Raw genomic sequence first — 15,027 nt, forward strand, 5'->3', positions numbered from 1 at the left:
CAACGTTTGTGGTTGGCCTCGATTACCAAATCCGATTCCGGTGCCCCGTTTCAACAAACTTGGGTTCCAGGCCAACTGCATGATGTAAAGTGTTTCATGTGAGAATCTTGTGGCATCTTGCCAGAAATGACTTGACAGCCAGAAAACACGAAATTCCTAATTGTGTACAATAGGATTGACATTTTTCGTATTGATTTAACATAACGTGTAAAACATCGATTTTTATTAAACCTTAGCATGCCGTGTTTCTTTAGTAGCCCGAACCTCATCCTTTGACTCTCTCCTAAGCGATGCCGTGGTGGACAAAGACCTCATTTATGTTTTCCATAATGGCCCCTTACAGGCCAGTACAGGATATGGTTGCATCTCCGACGTGGTTGAAAAGGGAGCGGGGAGGATGGAGTATTCAGTCGGTTGCATTCTGCAGGCCCAACGCTAGGTGCCAATAAATCCTACACATTTGACGACATCATATTCAAGAGGACTTCTTTTTAGGGTAAAAATGCATTGATGAAACAGATTATGTAAAACATCTCTTTTCATTATACTTCATATCGATCTTAGTGCAAATAATGGTCTAAGGCTGCCTTTTTTGTGGATGTGGTTGCCTCGTTGGCGCAGTAGGCAGCGCGTCAGTCTCATAATCTGAAGGTCGTGAGTTCGAGCCTCACACGGGGCACAGATTTTTAGAGGCTAAAAAGGATCACGCTTTGTAAACAACGTTTGTGGTTGGCCTCGATTACCAAATCCGATTCCGGTGCCCCGTTTCAACAAACTTGGGTTCCAGGCCAACTGCATGATGTAAAGTGTTTCATGTGAGAATCTTGTGGCATCTTGCCAGAAATGACTTGACAGCCAGAAAACACGAAATTCCTAATTTTTTACAATAGGATTGACATTTTTCGTATTAATTTAACATAACGTGTAAAACATCGATTTTTATTAAACCTTAGCATGCCGTGTTTCTTTAGTAGCCCGAACCTCATCCTTTGACTCTCTCCTAAGCGATGCCGTGGTGGACGAAGACCTCATTTATGTTTTCCATAATGGCCCCTTACAGGCCAGTACAGGATATGGTTGCATCTCCGACGTCGTTGAAAAGGGAGCGGGGAGGATGGAGTATTCAGTCGGTTGCATTCTGCAGGCCCAACGCTAGGTGCCAATAAATCCTACACATTTGACGACATCATATTCAAGAGGACTTCTTTTTAGGGTAAAAATGCATTGATGAAACAGATTATGTAAAACATCTCTTTTCATTATACTTCATATCGATCTTAGTGCAAATAATGGTCTAAGGCTGCCTTTTTTGTGGATGTGGTTGCCTCGTTGGCGCAGTAGGCAGCGCGTCAGTCTCATAATCTGAAGGTCGTGAGTTCGAGCCTCACACGGGGCACAGATTTTTAGAGGCTAAAAAGGATCACGCTTTGTAAACAACGTTTGTGGTTGGCCTCGATTACCAAATCCGATTCCGGTGCCCCGTTTCAACAAACTTGGGTTCCAGGCCAACTGCATGATGTAAAGTGTTTCATGTGAGAATCTTGTGGCATCTTGCCAGAAATGACTTGACAGCCAGAAAACACGAAATTCCTAATTGTGTACAATAGGATTGACATTTTTCGTATTGATTTAACATAACGTGTAAAACATCGATTTTTATTAAACCTTAGCATGCCGTGTTTCTTTAGTAGCCCGAACCTCATCCTTTGACTCTCTCCTAAGCGATGCCGTGGTGGACAAAGACCTCATTTATGTTTTCCATAATGGCCCCTTACAGGCCAGTACAGGATATGGTTGCATCTCCGACGTGGTTGAAAAGGGAGCGGGGAGGATGGAGTATTCAGTCGGTTGCATTCTGCAGTCCCAACGCTAGGTGCCAATAAATCCTACACATTTGACGACATCATATTCAAGAGGACTTCTTTTTAGGGTAAAAATGCATTGATGAAACAGATTATGTAAAACATCTCTTTTCATTATACTTCATATCGATCTTAGTGCAAATAATGGTCTAAGGCTGCCTTTTTTGTGGATGTGGTTGCCTCGTTGGCGCAGTAGGCAGCGCGTCAGTCTCATAATCTGAAGGTCGTGAGTTCGAGCCTCACACGGGGCACAGATTTTTAGAGGCTAAAAAGGATCACGCTTTGTAAACAACGTTTGTGGTTGGCCTCGATTACCAAATCCGATTCCGGTGCCCCGTTTCAACAAACTTGGGTTCCAGGCCAACTGCATGATGTAAAGTGTTTCATGTGAGAATCTTGTGGCATCTTGCCAGAAATGACTTGACAGCCAGAAAACACGAAATTCCTAATTGTGTACAATAGGATTGACATTTTTCGTATTGATTTAACATAACGTGTAAAACATCGATTTTTATTAAACCTTAGCATGCCGTGTTTCTTTAGTAGCCCGAACCTCATCCTTTGACTCTCTCCTAAGCGATGCCGTGGTGGACAAAGACCTCATTTATGTTTTCCATAATGGCCCCTTACAGGCCAGTACAGGATATGGTTGCATCTCCGACGTGGTTGAAAAGGGAGCGGGGAGGATGGAGTATTCAGTCGGTTGCATTCTGCAGTCCCAACGCTAGGTGCCAATAAATCCTACACATTTGACGACATCATATTCAAGAGGACTTCTTTTTAGGGTAAAAATGCATTGATGAAACAGATTATGTAAAACATCTCTTTTCATTATACTTCATATCGATCTTAGTGCAAATAATGGTCTAAGGCTGCCTTTTTTATAGATGTGGTTGCCTCGTTGGCGCAGTAGGCAGCGCGTCAGTCTCATAATCTGAAGGTCGTGAGTTCGAGCCTCACACGGGGCACAGATTTTTAGAGGCTAAAAAGGATCACGCTTTGTAAACAACGTTTGTGGTTGGCCTCGATTACCAAATCCGATTCCGGTGCCCCGTTTCAACAAACTTGGGTTCCAGGCCAACTGCATGATGTAAAGTGTTTCATGTGAGAATCTTGTGGCATCTTGCCAGAAATGACTTGACAGCCAGAAAACACGAAATTCCTAATTTTTTACAATAGGATTGACATTTTTCGTATTAATTTAACATAACGTGTAAAACATCGATTTTTATTAAACCTTAGCATGCCGTGTTTCTTTAGTAGCCCGAACCTCATCCTTTGACTCTCTCCTAAGCGATGCCGTGGTGGATGAAGACCTCATTTATGTTTTCCATAATGGCCCCTTACAGGCCAGTACAGGATATGGTTGCATCTCCGACGTCGTTGAAAAGGGAGCGGGGAGGATGGAGTATTCAGTCGGTTGCATTCTGCAGGCCCAACGCTAGGTGCCAATAAATCCTACACATTTGACGACATCATATTCAAGAGGACTTCTTTTTAGGGTAAAAATGCATTGATGAAACAGATTATGTAAAACATCTCTTTTCATTATACTTCATATCGATCTTAGTGCAAATAATGGTCTAAGGCTGACTCTACCGAGGTTGTTGTTTGCCTCGTTGGCGCAGTAGGCAGCGCGTCAGTCTCATAATCTGAAGGTCGTGAGTTCGAGCCTCACACGGGGCACAGATTTTTAGAGGCTAAAAAGGATCACGCTTTGTAAACAACGTTTGTGGTTGGCCTCGATTACCAAATCCGTTTCCGGTGCCCCGTTTCAACAAACTTGGGTTCCAGGCCAACTGCATGATGTAAAGTGTTTCATGTGAGAATCTTGTGGCATCTTGCCAGAAATGACTTGACAGCCAGGAAACACGAAATTCCTAATTTTTTACAATAGGATTGACATTTTTCGTATTAATTTAACATAACGTGTAAAACATCGATTTTTATTAAACCTTAGCATGCCGTGTTTCTTTAGTAGTCCGAACCTCATCCTTTGACTCTCTCCTAAGCGATGCCGTGGTGGACGAAGACCTCATTTATGTTTTCCATAATGGCCCCTTACAGGCCAGTACAGGATATGGTTGCATCTCCGACGTGGTTGAAAAGGGAGCGGGGAGGATGGAGTATTCAGTCGGTTGCATTCTGCAGTCCCAACGCTAGGTGCCAATAAATCCTACACATTTGACGACATCATATTCAAGAGGACTTCTTTTTAGGGTAAAAATGCATTGATGAAACAGATTATGTAAAACATCTCTTTTCATTATACTTCATATCGATCTTAGTGCAAATAATGGTCTAAGGCTGCCTTTTTTGTGGATGTGGTTGCCTCGTTGGCGCAGTAGGCAGCGCGTCAGTCTCATAATCTGAAGGTCGTGAGTTCGAGCCTCACACGGGGCACAGATTTTTAGAGGCTAAAAAGGATCACGCTTTGTAAACAACGTTTGTGGTTGGCCTCGATTACCAAATCCGATTCCGGTGCCCCGTTTCAACAAACTTGGGTTCCAGGCCAACTGCATGATGTAAAGTGTTTCATGTGAGAATCTTGTGGCATCTTGCCAGAAATGACTTGACAGCCAGAAAACACCAAATTCCTAATTTTTTACAATAGGATTGACATTTTTCGTATTAATTTAACATAACGTGTAAAACATCGATTTTTATTAAACCTTAGCATGCCGTGTTTCTTTAGTAGCCCGAACCTCATCCTTTGACTCTCTCCTAAGCGATGCCGTGGTGGATGAAGACCTCATTTATGTTTTCCATAATGGCCCCTTACAGGCCAGTACAGGATATGGTTGCATCTCCGACGTCGTTGAAAAGGGAGCGGGGAGGATGGAGTATTCAGTCGGTTGCATTCTGCAGGCCCAACGCTAGGTGCCAATAAATCCTACACATTTGACGACATCATATTCAAGAGGACTTCTTTTTAGGGTAAAAATGCATTGATGAAACAGATTATGTAAAACATCTCTTTTCATTATACTTCATATCGATCTTAGTGCAAATAATGGTCTAAGGCTGCCATTTTTGTGGATGTGGTTGCCTCGTTGGCGCAGTAGGCAGCGCGTCAGTCTCATAATCTGAAGGTCGTGAGTTCGAGCCTCACACGGGGCACAGATTTTTAGAGGCTAAAAAGGATCACGCTTTGTAAACAACGTTTGTGGTTGGCCTCGATTACCAAATCCGATTCCGGTGCCCCGTTTCAACAAACTTGGGTTCCAGGCCAACTGCATGATGTAAAGTGTTTCATGTGAGAATCTTGTGGCATCTTGCCAGAAATGACTTGACAGCCAGAAAACACGAAATTCCTAATTGTGTACAATAGGATTGACATTTTTCGTATTGATTTAACATAACGTGTAAAACATCGATTTTTATTAAACCTTAGCATGCCGTGTTTCTTTAGTAGCCCGAACCTCATCCTTTGACTCTCTCCTAAGCGATGCCGTGGTGGACAAAGACCTCATTTATGTTTTCCATAATGGCCCCTTACAGGCCAGTACAGGATATGGTTGCATCTCCGACGTGGTTGAAAAGGGAGCGGGGAGGATGGAGTATTCAGTCGGTTGCATTCTGCAGTCCCAACGCTAGGTGCCAATAAATCCTACACATTTGACGACATCATATTCAAGAGGACTTCTTTTTAGGGTAAAAATGCATTGATGAAACAGATTATGTAAAACATCTCTTTTCATTATACTTCATATCGATCTTAGTGCAAATAATGGTCTAAGGCTGCCTTTATTATGGATGTGGTTGCCTCGTTGGCGCAGTAGGCAGCGCGTCAGTCTCATAATCTGAAGGTCGTGAGTTCGAGCCTCACACGGGGCACAGATTTTTAGAGGCTAGAAAGGATCACGCTTTGTAAACAACGTTTGTGGTTGGCCTCGATTACCAAATCCGATTCCGGTGCCCCGTTTCAACAAACTTGGGTTCCAGGCCAACTGCATGATGTAAAGTGTTTCATGTGAGAATCTTGTGGCATCTTGCCAGAAATGACTTGACAGCCAGAAAACACGAAATTCCTAATTTTTTACAATAGGATTGACATTTTTCGTATTAATTTAACATAACGTGTAAAACATCGATTTTTATTAAACCTTAGCATGCCGTGTTTCTTTAGTAGCCCGAACCTCATCCTTTGACTCTCTCCTAAGCGATGCCGTGGTGGATGAAGACCTCATTTATGTTTTCCATAATGGCCCCTTACAGGCCAGTACAGGATATGGTTGCATCTCCGACGTCGTTGAAAAGGGAGCGGGGAGGATGGAGTATTCAGTCGGTTGCATTCTGCAGGCCCAACGCTAGGTGCCAATAAATCCTACACATTTGACGACATCATATTCAAGAGGACTTCTTTTTAGGGTAAAAATGCATTGATGAAACAGATTATGTAAAACATCTCTTTTCATTATACTTCATATCGATCTTAGTGCAAATAATGGTCTAAGGCTGCCTTTTTTGTGGATGTGGTTGCCTCGTTGGCGCAGTAGGCAGCGCGTCAGTCTCATAATCTGAAGGTCGTGAGTTCGAGCCTCACACGGGGCACAGATTTTTAGAGGCTAAAAAGGATCACGCTTTGTAAACAACGTTTGTGGTTGGCCTCGATTACCAAATCCGATTCCGGTGCCCCGTTTCAACAAACTTGGGTTCCAGGCCAACTGCATGATGTAAAGTGTTTCATGTGAGAATCTTGTGGCATCTTGCCAGAAATGACTTGACAGCCAGAAAACACGAAATTCCTAATTTTTTACAATAGGATTGACATTTTTCGTATTAATTTAACATAACGTGTAAAACATCGATTTTTATTAAACCTTAGCATGCCGTGTTTCTTTAGTAGCCCGAACCTCATCCTTTGACTCTCTCCTAAGCGATGCCGTGGTGGACGAAGACCTCATTTATGTTTTCCATAATGGCCCCTTACAGGCCAGTACAGGATATGGTTGCATCTCCGACGTCGTTGAAAAGGGAGCGGGGAGGATGGAGTATTCAGTCGGTTGCATTCTGCAGGCCCAACGCTAGGTGCCAATAAATCCTACACATTTGACGACATCATATTCAAGAGGACTTCTTTTTAGGGTAAAAATGCATTGATGAAACAGATTATGTAAAACATCTCTTTTCATTATACTTCATATCGATCTTAGTGCAAATAATGGTCTAAGGCTGCCTTTTTTGTGGATGTGGTTGCCTCGTTGGCGCAGTAGGCAGCGCGTCAGTCTCATAATCTGAAGGTCGTGAGTTCGAGCCTCACACGGGGCACAGATTTTTAGAGGCTAAAAAGGATCACGCTTTGTAAACAACGTTTGTGGTTGGCCTCGATTACCAAATCCGATTCCGGTGCCCCGTTTCAACAAACTTGGGTTCCAGGCCAACTGCATGATGTAAAGTGTTTCATGTGAGAATCTTGTGGCATCTTGCCAGAAATGACTTGACAGCCAGAAAACACGAAATTCCTAATTGTGTACAATAGGATTGACATTTTTCGTATTGATTTAACATAACGTGTAAAACATCGATTTTTATTAAACCTTAGCATGCCGTGTTTCTTTAGTAGCCCGAACCTCATCCTTTGACTCTCTCCTAAGCGATGCCGTGGTGGACAAAGACCTCATTTATGTTTTCCATAATGGCCCCTTACAGGCCAGTACAGGATATGGTTGCATCTCCGACGTGGTTGAAAAGGGAGCGGGGAGGATGGAGTATTCAGTCGGTTGCATTCTGCAGTCCCAACGCTAGGTGCCAATAAATCCTACACATTTGACGACATCATATTCAAGAGGACTTCTTTTTAGGGTAAAAATGCATTGATGAAACAGATTATGTAAAACATCTCTTTTCATTATACTTCATATCGATCTTAGTGCAAATAATGGTCTAAGGCTGCCTTTTTTGTGGATGTGGTTGCCTCGTTGGCGCAGTAGGCAGCGCGTCAGTCTCATAATCTGAAGGTCGTGAGTTCGAGCCTCACACGGGGCACAGATTTTTAGAGGCTAAAAAGGATCACGCTTTGTAAACAACGTTTGTGGTTGGCCTCGATTACCAAATCCGATTCCGGTGCCCCGTTTCAACAAACTTGGGTTCCAGGCCAACTGCATGATGTAAAGTGTTTCATGTGAGAATCTTGTGGCATCTTGCCAGAAATGACTTGACAGCCAGAAAACACGAAATTCCTAATTGTGTACAATAGGATTGACATTTTTCGTATTGATTTAACATAACGTGTAAAACATCGATTTTTATTAAACCTTAGCATGCCGTGTTTCTTTAGTAGCCCGAACCTCATCCTTTGACTCTCTCCTAAGCGATGCCGTGGTGGACGAAGACCTCATTTATGTTTTCCATAATGGCCCCTTACAGGCCAGTACAGGATATGGTTGCATCTCCGACGTGGTTGAAAAGGGAGCGGGGAGGATGGAGTATTCAGTCGGTTGCATTCTGCAGTCCCAACGCTAGGTGCCAATAAATCCTACACATTTGACGACATCATATTCAAGAGGACTTCTTTTTAGGGTAAAAATGCATTGATGAAACAGATTATGTAAAACATCTCTTTTCATTATACTTCATATCGATCTTAGTGCAAATAATGGTCTAAGGCTGACTCTACAGATGTTGTTGTTTGCCTTGTTGGCGCAGTAGGCAGCGCGTCAGTCTCATAATCTGAAGGTCGTGAGTTCGAGCCTCACACGGGGCACAGAATTTTAGAGGCTAAAAAGGATCACGCTTTGTAAACAACGTTTGTGGTTAGCCTCGATCACCAAATCCGATTCCGGTGCCCCGTTTCAAGAAACTTGGGTTCCAGGCCAACTGCATGATGTAAAGTGTTTCATGTGAGAATCTTGTGGCATCTTGCCAGAAATGACTTGACAGCCAGAAAACACGAAATTCCTAATTTTTTACAATAGGATTGACATTTTTCGTATTAATTTAACATAACGTGTAAAACATCGATTTTTATTAAACCTTAGCATGCCGTGTTTCTTTAGTAGCCCGAACCTCATCCTTTGACTCTCTCCTAAGCGATGCCGTGGTGGACGAAGACCTCATTTATGTTTTCCATAATGGCCCCTTACAGGCCAGTACAGGATATGGTTGCATCTCCGACGTCGTTGAAAAGGGAGCGGGGAGGATGGAGTATTCAGTCGGTTGCATTCTGCAGGCCCAACGCTAGGTGCCAATAAATCCTACACATTTGACGACATCATATTCAAGAGGACTTCTTTTTAGGGTAAAAATGCATTGATGAAACAGATTATGTAAAACATCTCTTTTCATTATACTTCATATCGATCTTAGTGCAAATAATGGTCTAAGGCTGCCTTTTTTGTGGATGTGGTTGCCTCGTTGGCGCAGTAGGCAGCGCGTCAGTCTCATAATCTGAAGGTCGTGAGTTCGAGCCTCACACGGGGCACAGATTTTTAGAGGCTAAAAAGGATCACGCTTTGTAAACAACGTTTGTGGTTGGCCTCGATTACCAAATCCGATTCCGGTGCCCCGTTTCAACAAACTTGGGTTCCAGGCCAACTGCATGATGTAAAGTGTTTCATGTGAGAATCTTGTGGCATCTTGCCAGAAATGACTTGACAGCCAGAAAACACGAAATTCCTAATTTTTTACAATAGGATTGACATTTTTCATATTAATTTAACATAACGTGTAAAACATCGATTTTTATTAAACCTTAGCATGCCGTGTTTCTTTAGTAGCCCGAACCTCATCCTTTGACTCTCTCCTAAGCGATGCCGTGGTGGACAAAGACCTCATTTATGTTTTCCATAATGGCCCCTTACAGGCCAGTACAGGATATGGTTGCATCTCCGACGTGGTTGAAAAGGGAGCGGGGAGGATGGAGTATTCAGTCGGTTGCATTCTGCAGTCCCAACGCTAGGTGCCAATAAATCCTACACATTTGACGACATCATATTCAAGAGGACTTCTTTTTAGGGTAAAAATGCATTGATGAAACAGATTATGTAAAACATCTCTTTTCATTATACTTCATATCGATCTTAGTGCAAATAATGGTCTAAGGCTGCCTTTTTTGTGGATGTGGTTGCCTCGTTGGCGCAGTAGGCAGCGCGTCAGTCTCATAATCTGAAGGTCGTGAGTTCGAGCCTCACACGGGGCACAGATTTTTAGAGGCTAAAAAGGATCACGCTTTGTAAACAACGTTTGTGGTTGGCCTCGATTACCAAATCCGATTCCGGTGCCCCGTTTCAACAAACTTGGGTTCCAGGCCAACTGCATGATGTAAAGTGTTTCATGTGAGAATCTTGTGGCATCTTGCCAGAAATGACTTGACAGCCAGAAAACACGAAATTCCTAATTGTGTACAATAGGATTGACATTTTTCGTATTGATTTAACATAACGTGTAAAACATCGATTTTTATTAAACCTTAGCATGCCGTGTTTCTTTAGTAGCCCGAACCTCATCCTTTGACTCTCTCCTAAGCGATGCCGTGGTGGACAAAGACCTCATTTATGTTTTCCATAATGGCCCCTTACAGGCCAGTACAGGATATGGTTGCATCTCCGACGTGGTTGAAAAGGGAGCGGGGAGGATGGAGTATTCAGTCGGTTGCATTCTGCAGTCCCAACGCTAGGTGCCAATAAATCCTACACATTTGACGACATCATATTCAAGAGGACTTCTTTTTAGGGTAAAAATGCATTGATGAAACAGATTATGTAAAACATCTCTTTTCATTATACTTCATATCGATCTTAGTGCAAATAATGGTCTAAGGCTGCCTTTTTTATAGATGTGGTTGCCTCGTTGGCGCAGTAGGCAGCGCGTCAGTCTCATAATCTGAAGGTCGTGAGTTCGAGCCTCACACGGGGCACAGATTTTTAGAGGCTAAAAAGGATCACGCTTTGTAAACAACGTTTGTGGTTGGCCTCGATTACCAAATCCGATTCCGGTGCCCCGTTTCAACAAACTTGGGTTCCAGGCCAACTGCATGATGTAAAGTGTTTCATGTGAGAATCTTGTGGCATCTTGCCAGAAATGACTTGACAGCCAGAAAACACGAAATTCCTAATTTTTTACAATAGGATTGACATTTTTCGTATTAATTTAACATAACGTGTAAAACATCGATTTTTATTAAACCTTAGCATGCCGTGTTTCTTTAGTAGCCCGAACCTCATCCTTTGACTCTCTCCTAAGCGATGCCGTGGTGGATGAAGACCTCATTTATGTTTTCCATAATGGCCCCTTACAGGCCAGTACAGGATATGGTTGCATCTCCGACGTCGTTGAAAAGGGAGCGGGGAGGATGGAGTATTCAGTCGGTTGCATTCTGCAGGCCCAACGCTAGGTGCCAATAAATCCTACACATTTGACGACATCATATTCAAGAGGACTTCTTTTTAGGGTAAAAATGCATTGATGAAACAGATTATGTAAAACATCTCTTTTCATTATACTTCATATCGATCTTAGTGCAAATAATGGTCTAAGGCTGCCTTTTTTGTGGATGTGGTTGCCTCGTTGGCGCAGTAGGCAGCGCGTCAGTCTCATAATCTGAAGGTCGTGAGTTCGAGCCTCACACGGGGCACAGATTTTTAGAGGCTAAAAAGGATCACGCTTTGTAAACAACGTTTGTGGTTGGCCTCGATTACCAAATCCGATTCCGGTGCCCCGTTTCAACAAACTTGGGTTCCAGGCCAACTGCATGATGTAAAGTGTTTCATGTGAGAATCTTGTGGCATCTTGCCAGAAATGACTTGACAGCCAGAAAACACGAAATTCCTAATTGTGTACAATAGGATTGACATTTTTCGTATTGATTTAACATAACGTGTAAAACATCGATTTTTATTAAACCTTAGCATGCCGTGTTTCTTTAGTAGCCCGAACCTCATCCTTTGACTCTCTCCTAAGCGATGCCGTGGTGGACAAAGACCTCATTTATGTTTTCCATAATGGCCCCTTACAGGCCAGTACAGGATATGGTTGCATCTCCGACGTGGTTGAAAAGGGAGCGGGGAGGATGGAGTATTCAGTCGGTTGCATTCTGCAGTCCCAACGCTAGGTGCCAATAAATCCTACACATTTGACGACATCATATTCAAGAGGACTTCTTTTTAGGGTAAAAATGCATTGATGAAACAGATTATGTAAAACATCTCTTTTCATTATACTTCATATCGATCTTAGTGCAAATAATGGTCTAAGGCTGACTCTACCGAGGTTGTTGTTTGCCTCGTTGGCGCAGTAGGCAGCGCGTCAGTCTCATAATCTGAAGGTCGTGAGTTCGAGCCTCACACGGGGCACAGATTTTTAGAGGCTAAAAAGGATCACGCTTTGTAAACAACGTTTGTGGTTGGCCTCGATTACCAAATCCGTTTCCGGTGCCCCGTTTCAACAAACTTGGGTTCCAGGCCAACTGCATGATGTAAAGTGTTTCATGTGAGAATCTTGTGGCATCTTGCCAGAAATGACTTGACAGCCAGGAAACACGAAATTCCTAATTTTTTACAATAGGATTGACATTTTTCGTATTAATTTAACATAACGTGTAAAACATCGATTTTTATTAAACCTTAGCATGCCGTGTTTCTTTAGTAGTCCGAACCTCATCCTTTGACTCTCTCCTAAGCGATGCCGTGGTGGACGAAGACCTCATTTATGTTTTCCATAATGGCCCCTTACAGGCCAGTACAGGATATGGTTGCATCTCCGACGTGGTTGAAAAGGGAGCGGGGAGGATGGAGTATTCAGTCGGTTGCATTCTGCAGTCCCAACGCTAGGTGCCAATAAATCCTACACATTTGACGACATCATATTCAAGAGGACTTCTTTTTAGGGTAAAAATGCATTGATGAAACAGATTATGTAAAACATCTCTTTTCATTATACTTCATATCGATCTTAGTGCAAATAATGGTCTAAGGCTGCCTTTTTTGTGGATGTGGTTGCCTCGTTGGCGCAGTAGGCAGCGCGTCAGTCTCATAATCTGAAGGTCGTGAGTTCGAGCCTCACACGGGGCACAGATTTTTAGAGGCTAAAAAGGATCACGCTTTGTAAACAACGTTTGTGGTTGGCCTCGATTACCAAATCCGATTCCGGTGCCCCGTTTCAACAAACTTGGGTTCCAGGCCAACTGCATGATGTAAAGTGTTTCATGTGAGAATCTTGTGGCATCTTGCCAGAAATGACTTGACAGCCAGAAAACACGAAATTCCTAATTTTTTACAATAGGATTGACATTTTTCGTATTAATTTAACATAACGTGTAAAACATCGATTTTTATTAAACCTTAGCATGCCGTGTTTCTTTAGTAGCCCGAACCTCATCCTTTGACTCTCTCCTAAGCGATGCCGTGGTGGACGAAGACCTCATTTATGTTTTCCATAATGGCCCCTTACAGGCCAGTACAGGATATGGTTGCATCTCCGACGTCGTTGAAAAGGGAGCGGGGAGGATGGAGTATTCAGTCGGTTGCATTCTGCAGGCCCAACGCTAGGTGCCAATAAATCCTACACATTTGACGACATCATATTCAAGAGGACTTCTTTTTAGGGTAAAAATGCATTGATGAAACAGATTATGTAAAACATCTCTTTTCATTATACTTCATATCGATCTTAGTGCAAATAATGGTCTAAGGCTGCCTTTTTTATGGATGTGGTTGCCTCGTTGGCGCAGTAGGCAGCGCGTCAGTCTCATAATCTGAAGGTCGTGAGTTCGAGCCTCACACGGGGCACAGAATTTTAGAGGCTAAAAAGGATCACGCTTTGTAAACAACGTTTGTGGTTAGCCTCGATCACCAAATCCGATTCCGGTGCCCCGTTTCAAGAAACTTGGGTTCCAGGCCAACTGCATGATGTAAAGTGTTTCATGTGAGAATCTTGTGGCATCTTGCCAGAAATGACTTGACAGCCAGAAAACACGAAATTCCTAATTTTTTACAATAGGATTGACATTTTTCGTATTAATTTAACATAACGTGTAAAACATCGATTTTTATTAAACCTTAGCATGCCGTGTTTCTTTAGTAGCCCGAACCTCATCCTTTGACTCTCTCCTAAGCGATGCCGTGGTGGACGAAGACCTCATTTATGTTTTCCATAATGGCCCCTTACAGGCCAGTACAGGATATGGTTGCATCTCCGACGTCGTTGAAAAGGGAGCGGGGAGGATGGAGTATTCAGTCGGTTGCATTCTGCAGGCCCAACGCTAGGTGCCAATAAATCCTACACTTTTGACGAGATCATATTCAAGAGGACTTCTTTTTAGGGTAAAAATGCATTGATGAAACAGATTATGTAAAACATCTCTTTTCATTATACTTCATATCGATCTTAGTGCAAATAATGCTCTAAGGCTGACTCTACCGAGGTTGTTGTTTGCCTCGTTGGCGCAGTAGGCAGCGCGTCAGTCTCATAATCTGAAGGTCGTGAGTTCGAGCCTCACACGGGGCACAGAACTTTAGAGACTAAAAAGGATCACGCTTTGTAAACAACGTTTGTGGTTAGCCTCGATCACCAAATCCGATTCCGGTGCCCCGTTTCAAGAAACTTGGGTTCCAGGCCAACTGCATGATGTAAAGTGTTTCATGTGAGAATCTTGTGGCATCTTGCCAGAAATGACTTGACAGCCAGAAAACACGAAATTCCTAATTTTTTACAATAGGATTGACATTTTTCGTATTAATTTAACATAACGTGTAAAACATCGATTTTTATTAAACCTTAGCATGCCGTGTTTCTTTAGTAGCCCGAACCTCATCCTTTGACTCTCTCCTAAGCGATGCCGTGGTGGACGAAGACCTCATTTATGTTTTCCATAATGGCCCCTTACAGGCCAGTACAGGATATGGTTGCATCTCCGACGTCGTTGAAAAGGGAGCGGGGAGGATGGAGTATTCAGTCGGTTGCATTCTGCAGGCCCAACGCTAGGTGCCAATAAATCCTACACATTTGACGACATCATATTCAAGAGGACTTCTTTTTAGGGTAAAAATGCATTGATGAAACAGATTATGTAAAACATCTCTTTTCATTATACTTCATATCGATCTTAGTGCAAATAATGGTCTAAGGCTGCCTTTTTTGTGGATGTGGTTGCCTCGTTGGCGCAGTAGGCAGCGCGTCAGTCTCATAATCTGAAGGTCGTGAGTTCGAGCCTCACACGGGGCACAGA

General features: G+C 42.9%; 21 non-coding genes across 21 annotated transcripts; all 21 read left to right on the forward strand.

The window, feature by feature from the left end:
• The first annotated feature begins 606 nt into the window (after nt 1-606).
• Nucleotides 607-679, forward strand: AC3HAE_008031 (transfer RNA methionine (anticodon CAU)). The gene has a single exon. It is a non-coding gene; the product is annotated as a tRNA-Met (tRNA).
• A 644-nt stretch (nt 680-1,323) lies between these two features.
• Nucleotides 1,324-1,396, forward strand: AC3HAE_007919 (transfer RNA methionine (anticodon CAU)). Its single transcript has one exon. It is a non-coding gene; the product is annotated as a tRNA-Met (tRNA).
• Nucleotides 1,397-2,040: 644 nt separating this feature from the next.
• Nucleotides 2,041-2,113, forward strand: AC3HAE_007920 (transfer RNA methionine (anticodon CAU)). Its single transcript has one exon. It is a non-coding gene; the product is annotated as a tRNA-Met (tRNA).
• Nucleotides 2,114-2,757: 644 nt separating this feature from the next.
• Nucleotides 2,758-2,830, forward strand: AC3HAE_007922 (transfer RNA methionine (anticodon CAU)). The gene has a single exon. It is a non-coding gene; the product is annotated as a tRNA-Met (tRNA).
• Nucleotides 2,831-3,475: 645 nt separating this feature from the next.
• On the forward strand, nt 3,476-3,548 carry AC3HAE_007923 (transfer RNA methionine (anticodon CAU)). Its single transcript has one exon. It is a non-coding gene; the product is annotated as a tRNA-Met (tRNA).
• Nucleotides 3,549-4,192: 644 nt separating this feature from the next.
• On the forward strand, nt 4,193-4,265 carry AC3HAE_007924 (transfer RNA methionine (anticodon CAU)). The gene has a single exon. It is a non-coding gene; the product is annotated as a tRNA-Met (tRNA).
• A 644-nt stretch (nt 4,266-4,909) lies between these two features.
• AC3HAE_007926 (transfer RNA methionine (anticodon CAU)) lies at nt 4,910-4,982 on the forward strand. The gene has a single exon. It is a non-coding gene; the product is annotated as a tRNA-Met (tRNA).
• A 644-nt stretch (nt 4,983-5,626) lies between these two features.
• AC3HAE_007927 (transfer RNA methionine (anticodon CAU)) lies at nt 5,627-5,699 on the forward strand. The gene has a single exon. It is a non-coding gene; the product is annotated as a tRNA-Met (tRNA).
• Nucleotides 5,700-6,343: 644 nt separating this feature from the next.
• On the forward strand, nt 6,344-6,416 carry AC3HAE_007928 (transfer RNA methionine (anticodon CAU)). The gene has a single exon. It is a non-coding gene; the product is annotated as a tRNA-Met (tRNA).
• A 644-nt stretch (nt 6,417-7,060) lies between these two features.
• Nucleotides 7,061-7,133, forward strand: AC3HAE_007929 (transfer RNA methionine (anticodon CAU)). Its single transcript has one exon. It is a non-coding gene; the product is annotated as a tRNA-Met (tRNA).
• Nucleotides 7,134-7,777: 644 nt separating this feature from the next.
• On the forward strand, nt 7,778-7,850 carry AC3HAE_007930 (transfer RNA methionine (anticodon CAU)). Its single transcript has one exon. It is a non-coding gene; the product is annotated as a tRNA-Met (tRNA).
• A 645-nt stretch (nt 7,851-8,495) lies between these two features.
• AC3HAE_007931 (transfer RNA methionine (anticodon CAU)) lies at nt 8,496-8,568 on the forward strand. Its single transcript has one exon. It is a non-coding gene; the product is annotated as a tRNA-Met (tRNA).
• A 644-nt stretch (nt 8,569-9,212) lies between these two features.
• AC3HAE_007933 (transfer RNA methionine (anticodon CAU)) lies at nt 9,213-9,285 on the forward strand. Its single transcript has one exon. It is a non-coding gene; the product is annotated as a tRNA-Met (tRNA).
• A 644-nt stretch (nt 9,286-9,929) lies between these two features.
• On the forward strand, nt 9,930-10,002 carry AC3HAE_007934 (transfer RNA methionine (anticodon CAU)). Its single transcript has one exon. It is a non-coding gene; the product is annotated as a tRNA-Met (tRNA).
• Nucleotides 10,003-10,646: 644 nt separating this feature from the next.
• AC3HAE_007935 (transfer RNA methionine (anticodon CAU)) lies at nt 10,647-10,719 on the forward strand. Its single transcript has one exon. It is a non-coding gene; the product is annotated as a tRNA-Met (tRNA).
• A 644-nt stretch (nt 10,720-11,363) lies between these two features.
• AC3HAE_007936 (transfer RNA methionine (anticodon CAU)) lies at nt 11,364-11,436 on the forward strand. Its single transcript has one exon. It is a non-coding gene; the product is annotated as a tRNA-Met (tRNA).
• A 645-nt stretch (nt 11,437-12,081) lies between these two features.
• On the forward strand, nt 12,082-12,154 carry AC3HAE_007938 (transfer RNA methionine (anticodon CAU)). Its single transcript has one exon. It is a non-coding gene; the product is annotated as a tRNA-Met (tRNA).
• Nucleotides 12,155-12,798: 644 nt separating this feature from the next.
• AC3HAE_007939 (transfer RNA methionine (anticodon CAU)) lies at nt 12,799-12,871 on the forward strand. Its single transcript has one exon. It is a non-coding gene; the product is annotated as a tRNA-Met (tRNA).
• Nucleotides 12,872-13,515: 644 nt separating this feature from the next.
• AC3HAE_007940 (transfer RNA methionine (anticodon CAU)) lies at nt 13,516-13,588 on the forward strand. Its single transcript has one exon. It is a non-coding gene; the product is annotated as a tRNA-Met (tRNA).
• Nucleotides 13,589-14,233: 645 nt separating this feature from the next.
• AC3HAE_007941 (transfer RNA methionine (anticodon CAU)) lies at nt 14,234-14,306 on the forward strand. Its single transcript has one exon. It is a non-coding gene; the product is annotated as a tRNA-Met (tRNA).
• Nucleotides 14,307-14,950: 644 nt separating this feature from the next.
• On the forward strand, nt 14,951-15,023 carry AC3HAE_007942 (transfer RNA methionine (anticodon CAU)). Its single transcript has one exon. It is a non-coding gene; the product is annotated as a tRNA-Met (tRNA).
• Nucleotides 15,024-15,027: the final 4 nt, after the last annotated feature.

Source organism: Micromesistius poutassou (genome assembly GCF_964030765.1).
Source record: "Micromesistius poutassou genome assembly, contig: SUPER_1_unloc_1, whole genome shotgun sequence".
Classification (NCBI taxonomy): Eukaryota; Metazoa; Chordata; class Actinopteri; order Gadiformes; family Gadidae; genus Micromesistius; species Micromesistius poutassou.